Genomic DNA, 23,642 nt, shown 5'->3' with positions numbered 1-23,642 from the left:
CTTTTGGCAGCATGGGAATTTGCCTTCCCGTGGTAGAATACTGTGCAGTAAAAATTCATGATTCCGCACACCAGGCTTCTTAGTCATTATACACATAAGTCATAAGGAAGGCACATTATAGAGAGTTTTGCGTAATCGTTTTAATGAACAACCGCTAAGTGCCTCCTCAATATTGCCTAATTCACTGGGAAAAAAATTGTTGAAAGACTGCCATTGATTTTGAACTCATTTTAGCACAGGCATAGTAATGGTCTATAATCAGGAAGAAGAAGAGGTTTCACAATTACATGATGCGTTATTAAGTATATTTACAGCCATGGAGCACACACAGTGTACCATATCTAATAGCGTTCTAAATTCTAAATCCGAAATGGAAAATTAGACCATTTTAAATCGGAGTCGCCTGTATGTATAATGACCTAAACACTAACATTAAATTCCACATACCAGCATTTGTGGTCCTCAGAGCTTTTTATGTAGAAAAAGCCCAGCAAGAACTCATTTGCATATTAGGCCACACCCCCTGATGTCATCATTGTTTTGCATAGTGCTGCAGAGTGTTAATCCTGCAGTACTGCAGTCCTAAACTCTGCTCACGACCTGAGTTCGATCCCCAGCGGAAGCTGGGTTTTCAGGTAGCCGGCTCAAGGTTGACTCAGCTTTCCATCCTTCCGAGGTCAGTAAAATGAGTCCCCAGCTTGCTGGGGGGGGGGGCGGGGAGTGTAGATGACTGGGGAAGGCAATGGCAAACCACCCTGGAAAAAGTCTGCCATGAAAACGTGAAAGCAACGTCTCTCCAGAGTTGTAAACAACTGGTGCTTGCACAGGGGACCTTTCCTTTCCTTTATGTAGAAAAAGCCCAGCAGGAACTCATTTGCATATTAGACCACACCCCCTGATGCCAAGCCAACCAGAACTGCGTTCCTGTGCATTCCTGCTCAAAAAAGCCTTGATGGTCCTTCTGGAAAGCCAATGGACAGCTTGACTCTGAGAGGTAGATTGGTGTAGAGGTTAAGTGCACGGAGAACCGGGTTTGATTTCCCACTCCTCCACTTGTAGCCTCTGGAATGGCCTTGGATCAGTTATAGCTCTTGCAGAGTTGTCCTTGAAAGGGCAGCTTCTAGCAGAACTCTCTCAGCCCTACCTTCCTCACAGGGTGTCTGTTGTGGAGAAGGAAAGTAAAGGAGATTGTAAGCTGCTCTGAGACTCTGAAATTCTTCTTCTTCAGCTTCAGTTTCTTGTCCTATGGCTCACTGTGGCTTCCCTGACTGGAAGAGGAACAGCCTCTTCCTCCTTCTATTGAGCTGCCGGTTTCATCCTTTCCTTGGGCCTCTCCTCCTTAGCTTTGTCTCAGGTTCCTCAGCCTCCCTGGCTGCTCTCATCCATTTCTCCTGTTGAATTCTGTTGTCCTCTCCTCCTGTCTGTGTCTTCTGCCTTGATCGCCTACTGCTCTGACTCTGCATCCATCAGCTCTGCCTCTCTTTTCCCTTCCCTACCTCTCCTCATTTCCTTTTAAGGAACAAGCCAAGTCCTCAGCCAGTTTGGTATAGTGGTTAAGTGGGCAGACTATTATCTGGGGGATCCAGGTTTGATTCCCCACTCCTCCACTTGCAGCCACTGGAATGGCCTTGGGTCAGCCATAGCTACTGCAGGAGTTGTCCTTGAAAGGGCAGCTGCTGTGAGAGCCCTCTCAGCCCCACCCACCTCACAGGGTGTCTGTTGTGGGGGGAGAAGATCTAGGAGATTGTAAGCCACTCTGAGTCTCTGATTCAGAGAGAAGGGCGGGGCATAAATCTGCAGTCTTCTTGTTCTTCATTGTCCAGGCATCCGATCCCCATCATCTCTCCCCATGGCCAATACAGACCTCCAGGTCATTGTTCTTATCGGGGGGTTTTAAAAAAAAAAACCCACAAAAACAAAAAACAGGAACGCACAGGAACACATTTCCGGCTGGCTCAGCTTCAGGGTGTGTGGTCTAATATGCAAATAAGTTCCTGATGGTTTTTTTCTCCAAAAAAGTCCTTGTCCTTATGTTTACATCCTATCCCATCTCCTTTCCCCTACCGAAACCAGAGCTTTCCTCCCAGTATTAGCCAAGAGCATTTCTTATGTTTGTGGAATGTAATCTTAATTTACCAGGACTACTACTACTACTACTACTACTACTACTATTATTATTATTATTATTATTATTATTATTATTATTATTATTATTATTATTATTCCACTCATTCCCCTGTTTGGGGGCTCAGAGCAGAGTACAGCATTTAGAGATAAAATCACAATAAAATCATAATAAAAAGAGCTTCAACATTCTGTAAAGATGATACAACGAGAAATCTCCAAAATTTTGGGTTACGGCTTCAAGAAAACTGCAGAGACTTTTTTGCTTGGATTACAATTAGAAAAATTTCCAAAGGAAGACAGGACTTTAATTTGGTACTTGCTCTCAGCTGCTAGGACATTGTATGCGCAGCTTTGGAAACAAGGAACAATACCAGAGAAATGGGATTGGATTGTGAAAGTTTTATCGTGGAGTGAGATGGACAAATTAACTAAAACTTTAAGAGACTATGACTTAGACTTATTCAAAAAGGAGTGGAAGAAATTCAAAGGATATATGGAGAAAGAGTGGAACGTAAAAAGACATTGGACAATGTTTTAGTATTAATCAAAAGTATTATATTTTGATAGATTAGTGGTACCTTTAGAAATAAATTCAAATTTATAACTTCGGGGAAGTCAATATTGGAGGGAGGGGGGGTGAATTATCATACGGTTTCGTATAAGAAAAAGATAATTAAATATCGTAACCATGTGTTATTAATAAATTGTTAAAACATAACATTCTATAAAGTGCAACGAGTTGATTCAGCAAGATATGGCAGCCAGATGGTATAGCCACAACACAGCACCACAATACAGTAGTGCAGCAGGGCCGTACAGGGAGGCCAACCGATCTAATATAGACTCCCGCTGCCTCATCCAAAGAACTGGCAGAACAGCTCCGTTTTACAGGCGCTACAAAAGGCCAGCCAGCCAGGTAGGGCCTGGATCTCCATAGGGAGCTGATTCCACCAGGTCGGGGCCAGGACCAAAAAAGTCCTGGCCCTGGTAGAGGCAAGACGGGCACCTCTTGGGCCGGGGACTATCAGAAAATCCTGGGAAGCTGAGCGAAGTGACCTCCAGGGCATATATGGGAGGAGATGGTCCCGTAGGTATGTCCCAGGCTGCGCAAGGCTTTGAAAGTCAAAACTAACACCTTGAAACGGATTCAGTACTCTATAGGCCGCCAGTGCAGGCCCCGGAGTGCCAGCCGTATGCTCACCCGTACAGATGCATGTAGATTGTCCTAGATAGCTCAGGCTCATCTTATCTCATCAGATCTTGCAAGCTAAGCAGGGTCAACCCAGGTCAGTATTTGAATGGGAGATCACCAAAGAAGCTTAAGGTCACTACACAGAGGCAAGCAATATCAAATCTCCTCTGAATGCCTCTTGCTTTGAAAACCCTACAAGGGTCTGCTACAAGTCTCTCACCATCACTTGGAGGTTGGCAAGCCTAGCCCAAGGTCACCTAACAAGCTTCCATGACAGGGTGTGGATTTGATCCTCAGTTTCTAGCATTCAAGTCCAACACTCAAATCACACCATCCTGGATGGCTCACAAGGACATCAGTTCAGTTCTTCCACATCCAGAATGCAGGCTCAATAGGATTTCAGCTGTGTTTTTGCGTGAGATTCAGATTAATAGGACAATTGCCGACTAGTGTAGCCATCAATAAAGAGTGTCTCACTACAGGGGGCAGCAACTACAACCATAGACAGCTTCAAGCAGGGATTGGATAAACATACGGAGCCGAGGCCCATGGACACCAAATGAGAAGGGAGCACTCACTGGAGAAGATCCTGATGCTGGGAAAGACAGAAGGCAAAAGAAGAAGGGGACAGCAAAAGAAGAGATGGCTGGACAGCGTTCCTGATGTAACAAACACGAATTTGAGCAGACTTCGGAGGATGGTGGAAGACAGGTGGGCCTGGCGTGACTTTATCCATGGGGTTGCAAAGAGTTGGACTTGACTGTGCGAGTAACAACAACAACATGGAGCAGAGGCCCATCAGTGGCTGTTAGCCACAGGGTATTGATGGACCTCTCTGGGGCAGTGATGCTCTGTATTCTTGGTGCTTGGGGTGGACAATAGTGGAAGGGTTTCTAGTGTCCTGGCCCCACTGGTGGACATCCTGATGGCACCTGGGTTTTTTTGGGTCACTGTGTGACACAGAGTGTTGGACTGGATGGGCCATTGACCTGATCTGGCATGGTTTCTCTTATGTTCCTTTGCCAGTTTGGTGTTGCAGTTAAGTGTGCGGACTCTTATCTGGGAGAACCGGGTTTGATTTCCCATTCCTCCACTTGCACCTGCTGGAATGGCCTTGGGTCAGCCATAGCTTTTGTAGGAGTTGTCCTCGAAAGGGCAGCTGCTGTAAGAGCTCTCTTAGCCCCACCTACCTCACATGTCTGTTGTGGGGGAGGGGGGAGGTAAAGGAGATTGTAACCGCTCTGAGGTTCAGAGTATAGGGTGGGATATACTATTAATCCAATATCACCATCATCATCTTCTTCTTCTTCTTCATTCTAGATTAATATTTTCCTTAATCTATACTTCCATCCTCATCATATCATTCTCCTCCCTGTCTTTTTTATTTTATTTTTATTTTATTTGCCTTAGGATGTACACCAAGCATTCTGTGAATAAAAAGCCCTATGGCATTGCCTCTGTAGTACACAGGATTTTTTTTTTTCTCCAGGGGAAAGGTTCAAATATAAAAATGCAAACCGAGTAAATGGCAGCAAGCACAGCTTTGGAGCATGCGAGTGGTAAAAATGTAAAGGTTGTCAAAGGCCATTGTTTTGAAGATTGCGTTCGGTTCCTCGCTATTCGGCCCACACCTCTGCTTATCATGACAGTTGCTTTTTTTATTACCACACAATTCACCGAGCACAAGTAATTCCCACATAAATTCTCTCCCCCCCCCCCACTATGGCAACATAAATACACACGTTCTGAAAGAGAGGACTCACCTCATTTTATTGTCTGTTCATGCTTCTATAGTTAAAGTTGTGTCAGCACTTCTATTAAACTCCTGTTTGGAGTTTACAACAAGCAGCAAGTAGACAATGCTGGCCTTCCCATCCTCTGGAAAGGAATTTGTGGCCACAACTCATGTTAACCTTGAAGGGATTTGACCAATTCAATCTCAGTGGTTGGGCATGAGTGGTATATAAAGTTTACACCAACTATGATGAAATTCAGCCTTCGTCTTTTAGAAAATGGATGTGCCAGCGTAGACATTTTCAGGTCTTCTCACATTTCTTGAAATTTATGGAGCTCGTATTCTTCCGCCCTAATTTCTTTTCTTTTTTTTTTAAATGTTCCCAGTTTGCTATTTCTTTTGCAGCTCCTGTACAAATGTTTAACTTCCCGATGACAAAATAATTTAAATGACAAATTACGTGCTGATTTGTCTGCTATTGTTCATATCCAATTATCCTTATTGTTCCGACTTCTGACTCATCTCAGCTGTTATGTCAGCTGTTAGAAAACCGGCTCCTCCTTTTTTGAAGCATATCTTCTCTTTGGCGATTTAATAGTGTGGCTGTTGATTCCCTTTTGAAGAGACAGCAGGGGAGTTTTATGGTGTATTTCCTAATATTTGCTTTCCTGACAAATACAAATGGAGAACAAAACTCACAGCAGTCTCTGCCTGTCCAGTCTGTCACTTCAAATGAACCTCAGATGTGAGGGCGATCTGGCTGTGATGTTTGACACCCCATTGATTGCCAGGGTAGATTGGGCCAATCTAGCTGGCTAGGTGGGTTTTTCTGTGCACTTGGTGGAAGACTATGGGCGTTTTCGCACAGAGCTTACCCTGGAGCGACGTCCCTCTTCACCGCGCAGCGTCTGCGCGGATTTCGCACCAACTGCTCTGCAGAACCAGGAAGAGCCGCGAAGTGCCGTGGCTTTTGTGTCGCAAATGTAAACCGCCAAAAACCAGTTTACATTTGCGACGCAAAAGCCGCGGCTCTGCGGAGCAGTTGGTGCGAGATCCGTGCAGACACTGCGCGGTGAAGAGGGACGTCGCTCCGGGGAAAGCCCTGTGCAAAAACGCCCTATGAGCATCCCAGTTAGAAGGAGTGGACCATTCTTTGGTCAAGGGTATGATAGCTGCACTCCTCTGATAGAACCTCAAAAAAAAAATGAACCGTGCCTTGCTCCTTCGCTTGGGAATAGACACCTTCTCAAACTGAGAACAACACAGATTACAACAGGACATCAATTTTACTATCAAAATTTATCTAATAGTAGTTGAGAGTAGGGATGCGCAAAAGAGAAAAACCTCAGAAAAAATTGGATTTGGCAGTATTCGGGACCAAAAAATTCCAGGGCTGTGTATCTCCTAATAGCAGATTTGGTTGCTGAATCTGATTCAGGAGATATTTGGCTATTCCTGAATATACAGCCAATGGCAAAATAGGGTCTAATGAAAGGCAGCTGGAGGGGAAGGAGTTTTGAGTAGAGGCCCCAAAATTGCAGGGCAGCTGAAGGGGCCCCTCACTTACACAACCCCCAAGTCCCAAAAAAGATTGGGCCATGGGTTCCCATTCTAGGGCACCCATTTGTTAATTGCCATCTTTGGCACCCAAATCAAATCAGAGAATCTGATCTGGCTCTATGTGACTTGAACACAGCCAAATCAGCTGTTTTTTTTTGGGGGGGGGGTTGTATTTGCTTCAGCCAAACCAAATGCACACCCCTAGTTGAGAGAGAGGCAAACTCACCATGCAATGATTACATGGTGACTTCTGATATGTCCTGGGGATTTTTTTTTTTAAATGGAGATGTTAGTTCCTGTGGTGAATACATGATCTTTTACTGTTGTGCAACCAAGATAATTTTACTGCTTTTACTGTTGTGTAACCAAGAAGGGACCTTCCCTCAGCCTCTTAAAGAGGCAGTAGTCCGCCCCCTTCTAAAGAAACCATCTCTGGACCTGGCCGTATTGACAAATTATCAGCCGATGTCAACCTTGCCCTTTTGGGGCAAGATTATTGAGAGGGCGGTTGAGGTGCAGCTACAGAACCTTCAGGATGATGCTTCCGTACTAAACCCTTTTCAATCTGGGTTCCGCCTGGGTCACGGGACGGAGACGGTTCTGTTTGCTTTCATAGAAGACCTAGAGGTGGCTTGGGGGTACTGCTTCTTTTAGATCTATTGGCCTCATTTGACACAGTCAGTCATCAACTGCTGACCTCACCAATGCTGGGATACAGAGGCTGGCCTTACAGAGCTCTCCTCTTTCCTTCAGGGTCGAAGACAAAGGGTGGCAATAGGGGAGGAACTGTCTCGACAGCACCCACTTGTATGTGGTGTGCCACAAGGGGCAGTTCTATCCCCGATGTTGTTCAACCTCTACATGCGCCCCCTTGTCCAGATTGCCCAGAGGTTTGGGCTGGGATATCATCAGTATGCAGATGACACCCAGCTTTATCTATTGTTACTGTTGTGTAACCAAGAAGGGACCTTGGTTACACCCAGTCCAACTCCTCCCCGGAAGATCTGACCATGGAACTTCAAGCTGCGGCTCAGTCTGAGTCGACTGAAATTGAATTCGACGAAGACGGAGGTTCTGTACCTAAGTTGTGGCGGTCTAGGAGCCAAGGTCTTATTACCGAGCTTTGATGGGGCACCACTCACACCAGTGCCCAAGGTTAAAAGCTTAGGGGTGTTTCTGGATCCCTCTTTAAATATAGAGGCCCAGGTGGAAGCCACCGCCAGATCAGTCGGCTGATAAGGCAGTTGGTCCCCTACCTCAAACGCTATGACTTTGCGACAATGATCCACACCACGGTCACCTCAAGATTGGATTACTGCAATGCCCTCTACAAACCTTGTCTCAAACCCAGAAGCTTCAACTAGTCCAGAACGTGGCAGCCAGGTTGCTAATGGGTCTTCCCTTCAATCAGCACATAATGGGTCAGCACATTCAATCTGTGCTGAAAGTGCTGCACTGGTTGCCTATCGCATACTGGCCTGTTTCAAGGTGTTGGTTCTTACCTTTAAGATCCTATATGGCCAGGGGCCTGCATACCTGAGGGACCACCTTTCCCCACACGTTCCCTGGAGAGCACTTCGGTCTGGATCACAAAATCTGCTTTCAATCCCCAGCCCTAAGGAGGCCAGGCTCATGACAACTAGAGCCAGAGCCTTCTCTGTAGTGGCCCCACGCTGGTGGAATGAGTTGCCGGAAGAAGTTAAGGCCCTGTGAGAGCTCATACAGTTCCGCAGGGCCTGTAAGACGGCACTCTTCCACCAGGCATTTGTAAACCAGACTGCTGGCCACTACAGTTTTCAGGCAACATATGGACCACCTCTTGCAATCTGCTTTGTAGCAGCAGCTGAGAGGACAATCTGAGATCTGCTTTACAGAGAATCATTAATCTGAAATTTAAGGTCACAGCGCTGAAATGTCAATTGTTCTATGTTTTAAACAGTTTTATGGTTTCTATGGTTTTTATGTCCTATTGTTATGTCTATTCATGCATGCGCGTTTATTTATTTATTTATTTATTTATTTTTATTTTATTCGATTTCTATCCCGCCCTACCCCACCGAGGTGGGCTCAGGGCGGCATGTCCATGTAAGCCGCCCTGAGCCCGCCTCGGCGGGGAGGGCGGGATTTAAATGGAATTAAATAAATAAACAATTATATAACCCACAGCCCTACCTTTTGGCTCTGGGACCAAATAACCCTTGGTCAATCGTCGTCTGCATTCCCCTTCAAGTATAAATTTCATCCTTGTCGTCCTTTTTCTGCTCGGTAAATAATATTTACTCTGAGAATATTCCATCAGACATTGATACTGATGCCTTTTGTTGCTGTTGTTAGGGGTCACTTTCATGCCGTGGGTCAGATGGATAAAAATAATGGTGCTCTTCTGACATCCTCAAACTTGCCACCAACAAGACCTCCACGGCTAGTGGAACTGCGATTTTCCTTTTTCAGCCAGAGCCTTAACAACACATCCGTGCCCTGCATTTTTGAAATTAAAGTGGCATCTGTGCCCTGGCACTGTGGGGTCAGTTGGGTATAATGTTAAGAAATGCAGAGTATGGTCAGCTGTCCTGAACTTCACTCTGTGACTCCAGGGAAAGTCAAACAACTGGTCTGAATTAATTAAAAAAATACACCAAGTTGCTCAAACACAATGCACAAACTTTGGGGACAATATCTCTTCTTTGTTCCACATTGTTCCTTCTGCATGAAGCCAGCGTGATCTTTGCAGCTGACGGGACTCCATCCCGGCATACCTACAAATGATTCCCTTAGGGTATAATCCACGGTTATCTGGGGCTCTTGGGGGGGAGTGCTATTTTTAGAAGAAGAAGAAGAAGAAGATATTGGATTTCTATCCCGCCCTCCACTCCGAAGAGTCTCAGAGCGGCTCACAATCTCCTTTACCTTCCTCCCCCACAACAGACGCCATGTGAGGTAGATGAAGATATTGGATTTATATCCCGCCCTCCACTCCGAAGAGTCTCAGAGCAGCTCACAATCTCCTTTACCTTCCTCCCCCACAACAGACACCCTGTGAGGTAGATGAAGATATTGGATTTATATCCCGCCCTCCACTCCAAAGAGCCTCAGAGCGGCTCACAATCTCCTTTCCCTCCCCCCTCCCCCCAACAGACACCCTGTGAGGTAGATGAAGATATTGGATTTATATCCCGCCCTCCACTCCGAAGAGTCTCAGAGCGGCTCACAATCTCCTTTCCCTTCCTCCCCCACAACAGACACCCTGTGAGGTGGGTGGGGCTGGAGAGGGCTCTCACAGCAGCTGCCCTTTCAAGGACAACCTCTGCCAGAGCTATGGCTGACCCAAGGCCATTCCAGCAGGTGCAAGTGGAGGAGTGGGGAATCAAACCCGGTTCTCCCAGATAAGAGTCCACACACTTAACCACTACACCAAACTGGCTCTGTTTTTAGATAGAGGCACCAGATTTTCAGCAAAGCATTCAGTGCTTCTCCTCAAAACACCCCAAGTTTCAAAAAGACTGGACCAGGGGAGTAAGGAAATCAAACCCCGTTGCCTAGATTAGAGTCCGCTGCTCTTAACCACAAAACCAGGCTGGTTTCGAGTGTCAGTCTGTAATCTGGAGAACCAGGTATGATCCCCCTTTCCTCCACAAGCAGCCCACTGGGTGACTTTAGGCCACTCATGGTTCTCTCAGAACTCTCTCAGCCCCACCTACCTCACAGGGTGTTTGTTGTGGGGGGAGAGAAAGGGAGGGCGATTGTCACCTGCTCTGAGACTCCTTCAGGAAGTGGATATCAAAGGGGCTTCGGGGGACTCCACTATGGCTGCATTAGGCCATGCTAGCTCGTCTAAGTCAACCATTTCTAAAAGCCAAATTCCACTTCCAAATTCCACTGGACCACGGGGTACCATTCTATGAGCCCCTAGACAAGGCGCCACTATCCTTCATTATTAACAAGTGGAGGGAAAGCATTTAAAAAGGGTACAGTCCCTTTAAATGTGATCACCAGAACTCCCTTCAGAGTGCCTTCAACCTACAACTGATGTCAGTAGACCTGGGAGCTTCTGGTAGCTTCTGGGAAAGTGAGGAGGGTTCCAAACAGAGAGGAAAGGTCTTCTGTCACTAGACTTTTAATCTCGGTTCAACCCCTGGCCCCAAACTGACATTCGACACCACCCTCAAGTTCGCCCCTGTTTTTATCTCATTTTTTTTGTTTGTTTCCATATTTATTTGATGCCACCCCAGTTTCATCCCACAGTTGTCCAAACGTTTATGGATGCTGTAATAACCAGAGATAATTTTTAGTGTAGTTTATTTGATTTATAAATGCAAGGTAAATGGCCACAAGTTAGGGTTGCCAAGTCCAAGTCAAGAAATATCTGGGAACTTTGGGGGTGGGGCCAGGAGACATTGGGGTGGAGCCAGGGGACATTGGGGGTGGAGCCAGGAGCAAGGGTGTGACAAGCATCATTGAATGCCAAAGGAGTTCTGGCCATTTAAAGGGACTGCACACCTTTTTAAATGCCTCCCCTCCGTTGGAAATAATGAAGGATAGGGGCACCTTCTTTTGGGGCTCATAGAATTGGACCCCCTGGTCCAATCTTTTTGAAACTTGGAGAGTATTTTGGGGAGCACTAAATGCTATACTGAATATTTGGTGCCTCTACCTCAAAAAACAGCCCCCCCCATAGCCCCTGATATCCACAGATCAATTCCTCATTATTGCCTATGGGAATCATTCTCCATAGGAAATAATTGCACAGTAGACATTTCCCTCCCCGCCACACCGCTTTCTGATGACCCTAAAGCATGGGGGAGGGTCCCCAAACCTGGGGATTGCCAACCCTCTCTCTCTCACACACTCTCTCTCTCTCTCTCACACACACACACATACATAAATACTTATTGGTCTAGTGCGGCGGAACCGGCCCGATTCTGCCTTCAGACCCGGTCCCGTCAGCTCCCTATTGAGTCGCCAACTCCTGGAGGGAGCTATTTCTCCTCCTGCCCCTTGGGCTCGCTGCCACCACCTGCTCAGTCCCGGGGTTCAGATTGAGAGGAACAGGACTCCCAATCCCCCTCTCCAGCTATGAGGCTAAGCCTCCAGGTCCTCTGCCACCCTGCACTTGGGTTTCACAGAGACCTCCGCGCTTCTTTGGGGCACCCCTGGAGGATTGGCACCTTATCCAACTGCATGCCTTCCCCCCTTCACCTGGGGCCCCCTTCTTAACACAGCGTGGTCTAAAGCGGTCTGGGGATCTAGGTGGTACAGAGATTGACTGCCAGCATTTAAACAGTAAAAATATATTTATTTAAAAAGAGAAAAAGATAGGAAAACAAAAACAAAACAAAAACAGTTGCATTTAAAAAGTTAGCACAGCACCGCACAATACAGCAAACAGCATAACAAAGAAAAGTTGATTATAAACGCATCCGGTTGGCCCTGATCTAGACATGCCCTGCCCTTTTTAAATTACTTACTTAGTCTGCCTGCCTGGGCCCTCCCAGGCAGGAGCCTCCATTGCTCACCACATGCTCGCTCGAGCGCTGGCTTCCAACTGCCTTTCTCTTCCTGCTAATACACATGCCAAGAACAAAAGCACTTCCTGCCTCTCTAGGAGATTTCCCCCCTAGCGTTGTTGGTTTGGCTCTGGAAGGGAGGGGGGGAGTGAGGGGAAGGCTACAAAGCCTGCTGAGAGATTTACTGACCCCTGCCAAATGAAGCACCACCACTGACTAAAATGGCGTTTCTCCACACTCTGGTTCCTCTACAAGGGCATCTGAAAAGAACAAGGGCTATGCTGCTCTCTCTCTCATACACACACACAACCTTAGCTGCTCTGAAACAAAAGGAAAACAAACCGTAAAGATAAAGGTAAAGGTAGTCCCCTGTGCAAGCACCAGTCGTTTCCTACTCTGGGATGACGTTGCTTTCACGGCAGACTTTTTACGGGGTGGTTTGCCATTGCCTTCCCCAGTCATCGACACTTTCCCCCCAGCAAGCTGGGTCCTCATTTGACCGACCTCGGAAGGGTGGAAGGCTGAGTCAACCTGAGCCGGCTACCTGAAACCAGCTTCTGCCGGGATCAAACTCAGGTCGTGAGCAGAGGACTCCGACGGCAGTACTGCAGCTTTACCACTCTGCACCACAGGGATCTGGGAAAGATATGCTCCATGACAAAACAAAGGGGGTTTATCAGCTTCCCCTACCTGCTAAAGCCAATGTTATATTGTAATTCAAGCGTGTGACTAAGATCTGGGACCCCCAGCTTCAAATCCCACCTTGGCCATGGCTGCCTGCTTTGGCCTAATTTACCTTGGGCATAACTTACATCGCGGGGTTGTGGGAAGGATAAAATCAAGAGGAGGAGAACACCGTGAGCCGCTTTGGGTCCCCAGATGAAGGCTGGGGTGAAAGGTGGGATACGATGTTTGTTATGAAACTAATTTTGGCTCTAGCTCAACAGAAGTGATGATTGCTCCCGCTGTTGCTTCATCTGGTGTTCCCGTATCTCTTTCGGCAGGAGGCAGAACTGCTCATTCAGTATTCAAAGTGCCATTAAAGACTGAGAGCACAGCGCGCTGCTGTGTTGGTGAACCGAGTGTGTGGGAACATCTCTAGTGTCCAGTGGTGAGTAGATGCAGCCAGGGCATTTTTGTAGCAAGAACTCCTTTGTATATTAGGCCACAAACTCATGACGCAGCCAATCCTCCAAGAGCTTATGGGGCTCTTCTTACAGAGCCTATTGTAAGCTCTTGGAGGATTGGCTACTGTGACGGAACCGGCCCGATTCTGCCTTCAGACCCGGTCCCGTCAGCTCCCTATTGAGTCGCCAACTCCTGGAGGGAGCTATTTCTCCTCCTGCCCCTTGGGCTCGCTGCCACCACCTGCTCAGTCTAGGGGTTCAGATTGAGAGGAACAGGACTCCCAATCCCCCACTCCAGCTACGAGGCCAGGCCTCAAGGTCCTCTGCCACCCTGCACTTGGGTTTCACAGAGACCTCAGCACTTCTTTGGGGCACCCCTGGAGGATTGGCACCTTATCCAGCTGCATGCCTTCCCCCTTCCCCGGGGCCCCCTTCTCAACACAGTGTGGTCTGAGCGGTCGGGGATCTATGTGGTACAGAGATGGACTGCCAGCATTCAAAACAGAAAAAATATTTATTTACAAGAGAAAAAGAAAGGGAAAGAAAAACAAAACAAAAACAGTTGCATTTAAAAAGTTAGCACAGCACAGCACCCGTACAGCAAACAGCCTGACAAACAAAATGTGGTTTTAAACGCGTCCTGTTGTCCCTGATCTAAACATGCCCTGCCCTTTTGGATGACTTACTTTGTCTTACTGCCTGGAGGCCTCATTTTCTTTTGAATAGGCCGCATGCACAGGCAGGAGCTCCCACACTGGCAACCTCTTCCTTCGAGCTGCAGCTGAGAACTGAACTCTTCCTCCTAACTCACATGCAGAGAACAAAAGAACTTCCTGTCTCTCTAGGAGACTTTCCCCCTAGCGTTGTTGGTTTGGCTCTGGAAGGGAGGGGGGGAGTGAGGGGAAGTCTAGGCCCAAGCCTGCTTCGCAGTTTCCTGTTTTCCCTCCCAATGAAGCACCAACATTGACTAAAATGGCGTTTCTCCACAGCTACATTGGGGTGTGTGGCCTAATATGCAAAGGAGTTCCTGCTACAAAAAAGAGTCCTGGTTGCAGCCATAGATGCATGCAAACAGTTTTGGGAATTATGCTGAGTGTAAAAAGTCCAGGGATAAAAGCAGTGATGTGATTTTGTAAACATAGCCCGGATTTTTGGGGATTTTTTTGCACTCATGATGAATAATCTTTAAACACAATGAACGAGAGGAGTAGAAGGAGAGCCAGTTTGGTGTAGTGGTTAAGTGTGTAGATTCTTCTCTGGGAGAACTGAGTTCGATCCCCCACTCCTTCACTTACAGCTGCTGGAATGGCCTTGGGTCAGCCATAGCTCTCATAGAAATTGTCCTTGAAAGGGGAGCTGCTGTGAGAGCTCTCTCAGCCCCACCCACCTTGCAGGGTGTCTGTTGTGGGGGGAGAAGATATAGGAGATTGTAAGCCGCTCTGAGTCTCTGGTTCAGAGAGAAGAGCGGGGTATAAATCTGCAGTCTTCTTCTTTGTTTAGTTTTGAAATGGGTTAAATACAGGTTCACTAGGTTTTTGGCTGTTGCTATAGAAATATGGGCAGGGGGGGAATTAAAAATCAAACAACTGTCTAAACCCTATCATGTTTTGTTGTGAAGATCCCATTACATGGATAGCTTTCCATTCATTGCTTAAGCATACACTCTCAGCAGCTGTTTGAGACCACTGAGCTGTTCACTGAATGAATAGAAAAGAAAGTTTAGCAGTGCTCTTTTACGGCAATCAGAAGTAGCAGGTCAAAACTAGGATGTGTCGATGTTGCATCCATAGCCACTCAAAGTATTCCAACAGCTTAACCTCTCTGCACAGGAAAAACATTTCAAAGCTGATTCTTTTCTGTTGCACACCTTCATGTCTTTCAATTGTAACACTCTTTGGCATTTTTCAATTGTTAACACTCCTTGGCATTTCAATCATAGCATTTAGTTCATCTTTTGGGTAGCTTTTGTGTTATACAGATAATTAACATCAAGCTTTTTTCTTTCGTAGCAGGAACTCATTTGCATATTAAACCATGCCACTAGATTTAGCCAATTCTCCTGGAGCTTACAGTAGGCCCTGTATAAAGAGCCCTGTAAGCTCTTGGAGGATTGACTATATTGGGGGTAAGTAGCCAAATATGCAAAGGACAAAAAAAGCCCGTATTAACATTACTTTTAAAATGTATATTTGCTTGCTCAGGATTTGTATCAAGGATTGCCTCAGAAGTATTGGGATATCTGGTTAAAACAGCAGAGCATGTTTGGTCATAGAAGCATGATCTCGTGTGCAGTAAATAAATCTTCAAAGAAGTATGTCACAAAAAAGGTAAACGTATATTTATTCAAGTAGATTCAGTTCACTTTGGGCCTGCAGACCAAAGAAGAGAAAGAATCCTAATATAAAGACTACTTCCCCTATTACAAAGGACCAGCTTGTCCAGAGTCATTTGTGTGGGAATATGAGGGCATTGCCTCTATAGAAGAGATCTAGAGAGCCAGTTTGGTGTAGTGGTTAAGTGTGCGAACCCTTATCTGGGTGAACTGAGTTTGATTCTCCACTCCTCCACTTGCAGCTGCTGGAATGGCCTTGGGTCAGCCATAGCTCTTGTAGGAGTTATCCTTGAAAGAGAAGCTGCTGTGAGAGCCCTCTCAGCCCCACCCACCTCACAGGGTGTCTGTTGTGAGGGAAGAAGATAAAGGAGATTGTGAGCCACTCTGAGACTATGAGATAGGAGTGTGCAAAAAAAAAAAATCGGCATTACATGGATTTAGAAGTATACGGGGAAAAAAAATTTGGAATCCCCGTATACTGCTGAATACCGCATTCGGAATAGCCGCATATATGGTAGATGCGCGGCTATTTCCGAATATACAGCCCTATTATACCTTATGGGCCATTGAAATCAATGGCAAATAGGGTATATTTGAAGCCGCCTGGAGGGGAGGGGGTTTGAGGGAGAGCCCCCAAATTTGCAGGGGACCTGCAGGGGACTCTCCCCTCCAACCCCCCCAAGTCCCAAAAGGATTGGGCCAGGGGATTGATTTATTTATTTATTTATTTATTTATTTATTTATTTATTTATTCTATAATTTATATCCCGCCCTTCCCACAGAGTGGCTCAGGGCGGCTCACAACAACGACAAAACAATAAAACAAGGTACAAAGTTAATACATTTAAAAGTCAAAACATTTAAAAAACCTAAAAACATTAAAATCTTAACATTAAACTATCCAGTATATTTCACTAAAATCTGATAAGCTACATTTATCTAGTCGGCATAAGCTAACCGGAAGAGGGTTGTCTTACAGGCCCTGCGGAACTGAGTAAGATCCCGCAGGGCCCTCACCTCTTCCGGCAGCTGGTTCCACCATGTGGGGGCCATTATAGAAAAGGCCCTGTCTCTGGTTGTCTTGAGACGGACTTCCTTGGGCCCGGGGATGGTGAGAAGGTTTTGAGTCCCAGACCTCAGTACTCTCTGGGGAACGTGTGGGGAGAGACGGTCCTTCAGGTAGGCAGGTCCCAAGCCATATAGGGCTTTAAAGGTAATGACCAGCACCTTGTACCGGACTCGGTATGTTATTGGAAGCCAGTGCAGAGCCCGAAGGCCCGGCCGGATGTGCCCCCACCTTGGGAGGCCCAATAACAGCCGGGCCGCGGCGTTCTGCACCAGCTGCAATTTCCGGGTCCGGCACAGGGGCAGCCCCATGTAGAGGGCATTGCAGTAATCCAATCTCGAGGTGACCGTAGCATGGATCACTGTTGCTAGGTCGTCGCGGTCCAGGAAGGGGGCCAACTGCCTTGCCCGTCTAAGATGAAAGAACGCGGACTTGGCAGTGGTTGCTATCTGAGCCTCCATCTTTAGGGACGGCTCCAACAGCACCCCCAGGCTCTTGGCCCTGTCCGCCGCCGTCAGCGGCGCACCGTCAAAAGTCGGCAGGGGGATTTCCCCCCCCCCCCCGGTCCACGACGGCCCAAACAGAGGACCTCTGTCTTCGCAGGATTCAGTCTCAGTCCACTCCGTCTGAGCCACTCAGCCACGGCCTGCAATGCCCGATCTAGTTTTTCTGGGGCGGAGACAGGTCGGTCGTCCATAAGTAGATAGAGCTGGGTGTCATCAGCATACTGGTGACACCCCAGCCCATACCTTCGGGCAATCTGGGCAAGAGGTCGCATATAGATGTTAAATAACATCGGGGAGAGAACCACTCCCTGGGGCACTCCACAATTAAGTGTGTGCCTCCGGGATAGCTCCCCCCCAATCACGACCCTTTGTCCCCGACCTTCAAGGAAAGAGGAAAGCCACTGCAAGGCTAGCCCCTGAATCCCCGCGTCGGCGAGGCGGCAAGTCAGTAACCGATGGTCGACCATATCGAACGCCGCCGATAGGTCCAACAACATCAGCACTGCCGAGCCACCCCGATCCAGATGCCGTTGAAGGTCATCCACTAGGGCAACCAACACCGTCTCCGTCCCATGACCTGGGCGTAAGCCGGACTGGAGTGGGTCAAGGATGGAAGCGTCCTCCAGGAAAGTCTGTAGCTGCCTCGCCACTGCCCTCTCGATAAGTTTGCCTAGAAAAGGCAAATTTGAGACCGGCCTATAATGTGCCAATTGGGCCGGGTCTAAAGATGGTTTTTTTAGGAGGGGACGGACCACAGCCTCTTTAAGCGGCACTGGAAAAAGCCCTTCCATCAGGGATCTGTTTATGATGTCCCGCACAGGATATCTGAGATCCCCTTGGCAAGATTTAGTAAGCCAGGAAGGGCACGGGTCCAATTTACAAGTTGTTGGGCGGGCAGCTAAGAGAATCCTGTCAACTTCCTCCAGGCTGAGGGGGCTGAAACCGTCCAGAATATAGTCCGAAGACATGCTCGGGGCCTCGGTTGCGTTAACTGTCTCTAAATTGACGGGGAGGTCGAGGCGGAGTGATGCGATCTTGTCCGCAAAATAATTCGCAAAAGCCTCACAGGCTATCTCCAATTCGAAAGAATTTAGTCTGCCCTGGGGCAGCGTGGTGAGATCCCGAATTATATCAAACAATTGTGCCGGGCGCGAAGTTGCGGACGCAATCTTAGCCGCAAAGTATGTTTTCTTTGCGGATTTGATTGCCATCTCATAGGTCTTCAAACTCTCTCTATAAGATGTTCGGGTCACTTCGTCTCGAGTACGCCGCCATTGCCTCTCTAGTCGTCTGAGATCCCGCTTCAGTTGCCGCAGTTCCTGGTTAAACCAGGGAGACGGCTTAAGGCGGGGGCGCAGAGGACGCCTAGGTGCAATCTCCTCGATGGCCCTGGAGAGTCCATCGTTCCAGGACTCTACCAGATCATCCAGGGAGTCGCCAGTGGGCCAGGTATCCCGCAGAGCCGTCAGGAACCGTTCCGGGTCCATCAGGCTCCGCGGGCGAGCCAAAATACGCTCCCCGCCTAAACGGGTTTGGGGTGACATATCCATACGAGCCTTGAGAGCAAAGTGATCCGACCATGGCACTGCTTCCATTGCAATATCGTTCACTTGTATTCCCGCCGCAAAGACCAGGTCTAACATGTGTCCCGCCTGATGAGTGGGTGTTGTAACAACCTGGGAGAGTCCTAGTGTCGCCATGGATGACACTAGGTCCATCGCCTGGCTGGAGGCCGCGTCGTCGGCATGGACATTGAAGTCACCCAAGACCAATAGTCTTGGGTGCTCCAACGCCCAGCCTGCCACGGCCTCCACCAGGGATGGTAAGGCACCGGCTGGTGCGTTAGGCGGTCGGTACACCAGCCAGATCGCCAACCCCTCCCCAACATCCCACATCAGGCCGGCACATTCAATGCCCGGGATCTTCGGGGCTGGGAGAGCCCTAAAGGAGTAAGCCTCCCGTATGAGTAATGCCACTCCTCCCCCCCGCCCGCTAGTCCGGGACTGGTGGAAGACCGAGTAACCTGGGGGGGTCATCTGGGAGAGAGCCATTCCAGGGGCACCCAAAGAGGGTGCCCCTATTCCATCATTATACCCTATGGGCCATTGACATCAATGGCAACATAGGGCATAATTAGAGGCTACTGGGGGTGGGGCAGGGGGTTTGAGGCAGACCTGGCTGCAGCAAACCCAGATGCCAGCTCTCCAGCCCTGCCCCAAACAACACGGGGAGAGCTGGCCAACCACACCAAGCCTGCTGGTTCTGGGTCTCTCACCCAGGTGCCAGCTTCCCTGCCACAGAACACACAATCTACTCTATAAAAACAAGAAAGTCACACAGCCCACACAGCCCACACACACCCTCGCCAACCCCTACACCAACCAGAGGTAATTTAAAAAAACCAAAACAAAACCAGCAGAATCACAAAAGGCCAAGTGTTAAAAAAGTGGCCTTTTCACCAACAAGAAAGCTCAGGCCAAATAAGTCAACAACACCCCCACCCCCAGTCCCCCACCCCCAAACCAGGAAAAGGGACAACAGGAAAAAAGGCCAAGCAACTCAAGTGTTTAAAAAGTGGCCTTTCACCAATAAGAAAACTCAGGCCAAATCAGTCAACAACAACACCCCTACCCCTAAAACCAGAACCAGGAAAAGGGGGACAAAAGTGGCCTTTTAAACAATGAAAATTAGGCCAAACAGCACTCCCCACACACAATAACCTGAAGATAAAAGTAACAGCAGCAGCACAACACAGCAGCAACAAATCAAACACTGAATACTTTTAAAACAGTAAAAAACCCTCAACTTTTAACAATACAGGAACTTTGCCAACCTCCCCCCCCAAAAAAAAAAAAACCCCTTTACCCTAACCCCAAGAAATCCAAGCCACCCAAATCAGAGAAGTAAAAGGACACTGCACTTTTAAAAGTCCTCTCACTAAATTAAGATATGGGCAAATAAGCAACCCCCCCACCCCAGGCCCCCACCCCCAGCAGAACCTAACCCCAACCCCAAATAGGCTACCCACCCAAATCTGGGCAAGTAAAGGGACTCTAGTCCTTTTACCAACAAAAACTAAAACAAGAACCCCAAAACTGTCTTACCTTGTCTTCTCTACTCCAGGGAAGTCTGGTAAGGCTGAGTGAGACAGCAGCAGGCAGCAGCTGAAGTCAAGGGCCAGCCAGCAGCAGCACAATCTCTCTCACACCACCAACCCACATACACCAACACAGCAATGGAGGAGTCCAGCCAGGAAGACTCCTTAAAAAGGTTCTCTGGCCCTACAGAGAGCAATTTTAAAAAATAGCACTGCTCTCTGATTGGCCAGACAACAGACAAAAGATCAAAATAACAACAATGTAGCTGATGGCTGGGCCATCAGCTAAACAACAGCCCTGCAAAGCATGCATTTGCAAATGCATGCTTTGGATTGGCTGCTGGGGCTCCTCTTCCCCCTCCCCCCCTCCCTGATCCCAGGGAGGCTATGGGAGAGGCGGGAAGAGGCCACTAAAGGCGGGAAAGTAGGCAAGCAGCTCCACTGAGGCTGCAGAAGCTACTTTCCCGCCTTTTCAATTGACAGCCGTATACTTCTGAATAGCTATTCGGCAGTATACGGCGAGCCGTATTCGGCTGCCGGATAATAGGCGGCAATGGGAATCGGCTACGGCCAATTCCGTATACAGCCGAATCAGTGTTGAGATTCAGAGTGGAGAGCAGGATATAAATCCATTATCTTCTTCTTCCATGGAAGGCCATGTACAGGGCTAGCTAAAACAAAAGGACATGTATTTCCTAGTGATTAGTAAATTAGGTGGAAAAGGACACCACTAGGAAATACATGTCCTTTTGTTTTACCTAGACTTGTAGCAAAAGCAGTTAACAGGCAACCTTTATTACCTTTTATTGTTCTCCCACGCAAATGCTATCCAGACCAAATGGTCTTCCAATTTATTACACTATTTTGCCATTTGATCCTAACTTTGTATAAGTTTACACTCTTAACCCACCAGCTACATGTATTTCAGCTCACTGTACTCCATCCCCTCATTTGAAGACATGTGCCTGCATATGAAAACTTACATTCTAAATAAAACTTTGTTGGCCTTAAAGGTGCCATTTCGCTCCTGCTCTGTTCTACTGCTTCAGACCAAAACAGCTGCCCCCTTGGATCTATCTACTGTAAAGACATTTATTCTTTCCTCAGTTTCTAGGAATATCTAAACCAAAATGGTGACTGAAGATGTCATAAGTGCCCCGAGTTTCCATTCCCCTTCTGCTTCTTCTGCTAATACCCATTAACCAACTCGATGCTGATTTCATTGTTATGTCCTGGGAAAATGGTACGATTCTTCCATTCCGTTCCACACTACCTATGTTTTGATGAGATTAATGTGTATTTCCTCAGGATCTTTCCAGTACTCGGGTAGTAAAATGCGCTTTTCGATTACTCCGCTCAGCTCAGAAATATATGCATTTGCCTCAAAGGCACTAGCATCGCGGTAGTAAACTCAATTAGCCAGTTTCCTCGAACAATCAAACATTAAACAACTATTTATTTAAAGTGTATGTCTCCATAAACATTTCAATGCCTGCAGCTCACACGAGCAAAATATGTGTCCTGAATATGTATAAATGCATAAAAGCATGGCTCAAGGGATAGGATGGTATACAAAACAAGACATACCGGGTACATTTTAATCCTTGCTGGTTTTTATCCAGGCCGTAGCTTTGGTTCTAACAGAAACAGGCTTTGACAACAGCAAAGCTCGTCGGGGGTGGAACTAACTGGCTTGATATCCTTAGATCAGGCCTGCAAAAGTGCAATGCAGCCCACTAGCCATGCAGCCATCAAGAGCTGAGCAGCTCTAGACTCTCTGATTTCACAGCAGTACATTTCCGGCGATTTTGCAGCAGCGTGGTGGCACTGCGTTTCTGCAAGCGGCACGCTGCCTTTCAGACTGTGACAAGCTCCTGTTTCATCCCAGTCTCAGGAGTGAGCAAAGCCCTCCTGACTTACTACCAAGACAGGGTTGGGAAAAAAAAAAACAGACTTTGGGAGAGGATCTGGGAGAGGGTGGAATTTGGGGAGGGGCACAATGCCATACAGCAAATCCTTCAAAGCACCACCACCACTTGGTAGTAGATGACAGTTTGCATCATTCAGCTGGGGGTGGGATCCCACAATGTGTGGGTTTTATATAGTGTATGTAGAGCACATCACCCTGCCAACAGAAGTCCATGTAGTCAAGGTGATGGAATTCCCAGTAGTAATGTATGGCTGTGAGAGCTGGACCATAAGGAAGGCCGAGAGCAGAAGAACAGATGCTTTTGAGATGTGGTGCTGGAGAAGACTCTTGAGAGTCCCTTGGACTGCAAGAAGATCCAATCAGTCAGTCCTAAGGGAAATCAACCCAGACTGTTCCCTGGAAGGTCAGATGCTGAAGCTGAAGCTCATATACTTTGGCCACCAAATGAGAAGGGAGCACTCCCTGGAGAAGACTCTTGAGAGTCCCTTGGACAGCAAGAAGATTCAATCAGTCAGTCCTAAGGGAAACCAACCCTGATTGTTCCCTGGAAGGTCAGAGGCTGAAGCTGAAGCTCAAATACTTTGGCCACCAAATGAGAAGGGAGCACTCCCTGGAGAAGACCCTGATGCTGGGAAAGAAAGAAGGCAAAAGAAGAAGGGGACAGCAAAAGATGAGATGGCTGGACAGCGTTACTGATGTAACTAACATGAATCTGAATGGACTTTGGAGGATGGTGAAAGACAGGAGGACTTGGCGTGATTTGGTCCATGGGGTTGCAAAGAGTCAGACTCAACTATGTGACTGAACAACAACAACAAAACGTATAACGCACAATGTAGAATGGTATACTGTAGCCTTATCTTGTCAGATTTTGGTAGGTACAGACAAGAAAAATAACCATGTAGCACAAACAATTATTAATAGGTATTCAATACATAATACTTCAAAATACATAGTAAGGTCACAAAGTTAAAATCTAAACTCTCATACAGTTTCCTAAAAATGGTCAAATGGCCAATGTAATCAACAGTCACTTTCTAATTGGTCCATGTTCGTTGCCAGAAGTAAAGATGATACAGAAGAAAATATTTGTAGCCCAAGGAACCAGTTTTGGCACTCACACCTTTCTCAACTACAGTATTCAACATATATATACACACTGTGGCTAATAGCCACTGATGGACCTCTGCTGCATATTTTTATCTAACCCCCTCTTGAAGCTGGCTATGCTTGTAGCCGCCACCACCTGTTAATCATCCTTTGGGTGAAGAAGTACTTCCTTTTATCTGTTTTAACCCGACTGCTCAGCAATTTCATCGAACGCCCACGAGTTCTTGTATTGTGAGAAAGGGAGAAAAGTACTTCTTTCTCTACTTTCTCCATCCCATGCATAATCTTGTAAACCTCTATCATGTCACCCCGCCATCGACGTTTCACCAAGCTAAAGAGCCCCAATTCTCAATGTT

Source organism: Heteronotia binoei, chromosome 3, assembly GCF_032191835.1.
Source record: "Heteronotia binoei isolate CCM8104 ecotype False Entrance Well chromosome 3, APGP_CSIRO_Hbin_v1, whole genome shotgun sequence".
NCBI classification, from domain to species: Eukaryota; Metazoa; Chordata; class Lepidosauria; order Squamata; family Gekkonidae; genus Heteronotia; species Heteronotia binoei.
The sequence above is the reverse complement of the archived record's forward strand: the minus strand, read 5'-3'. Positions refer to the sequence as shown.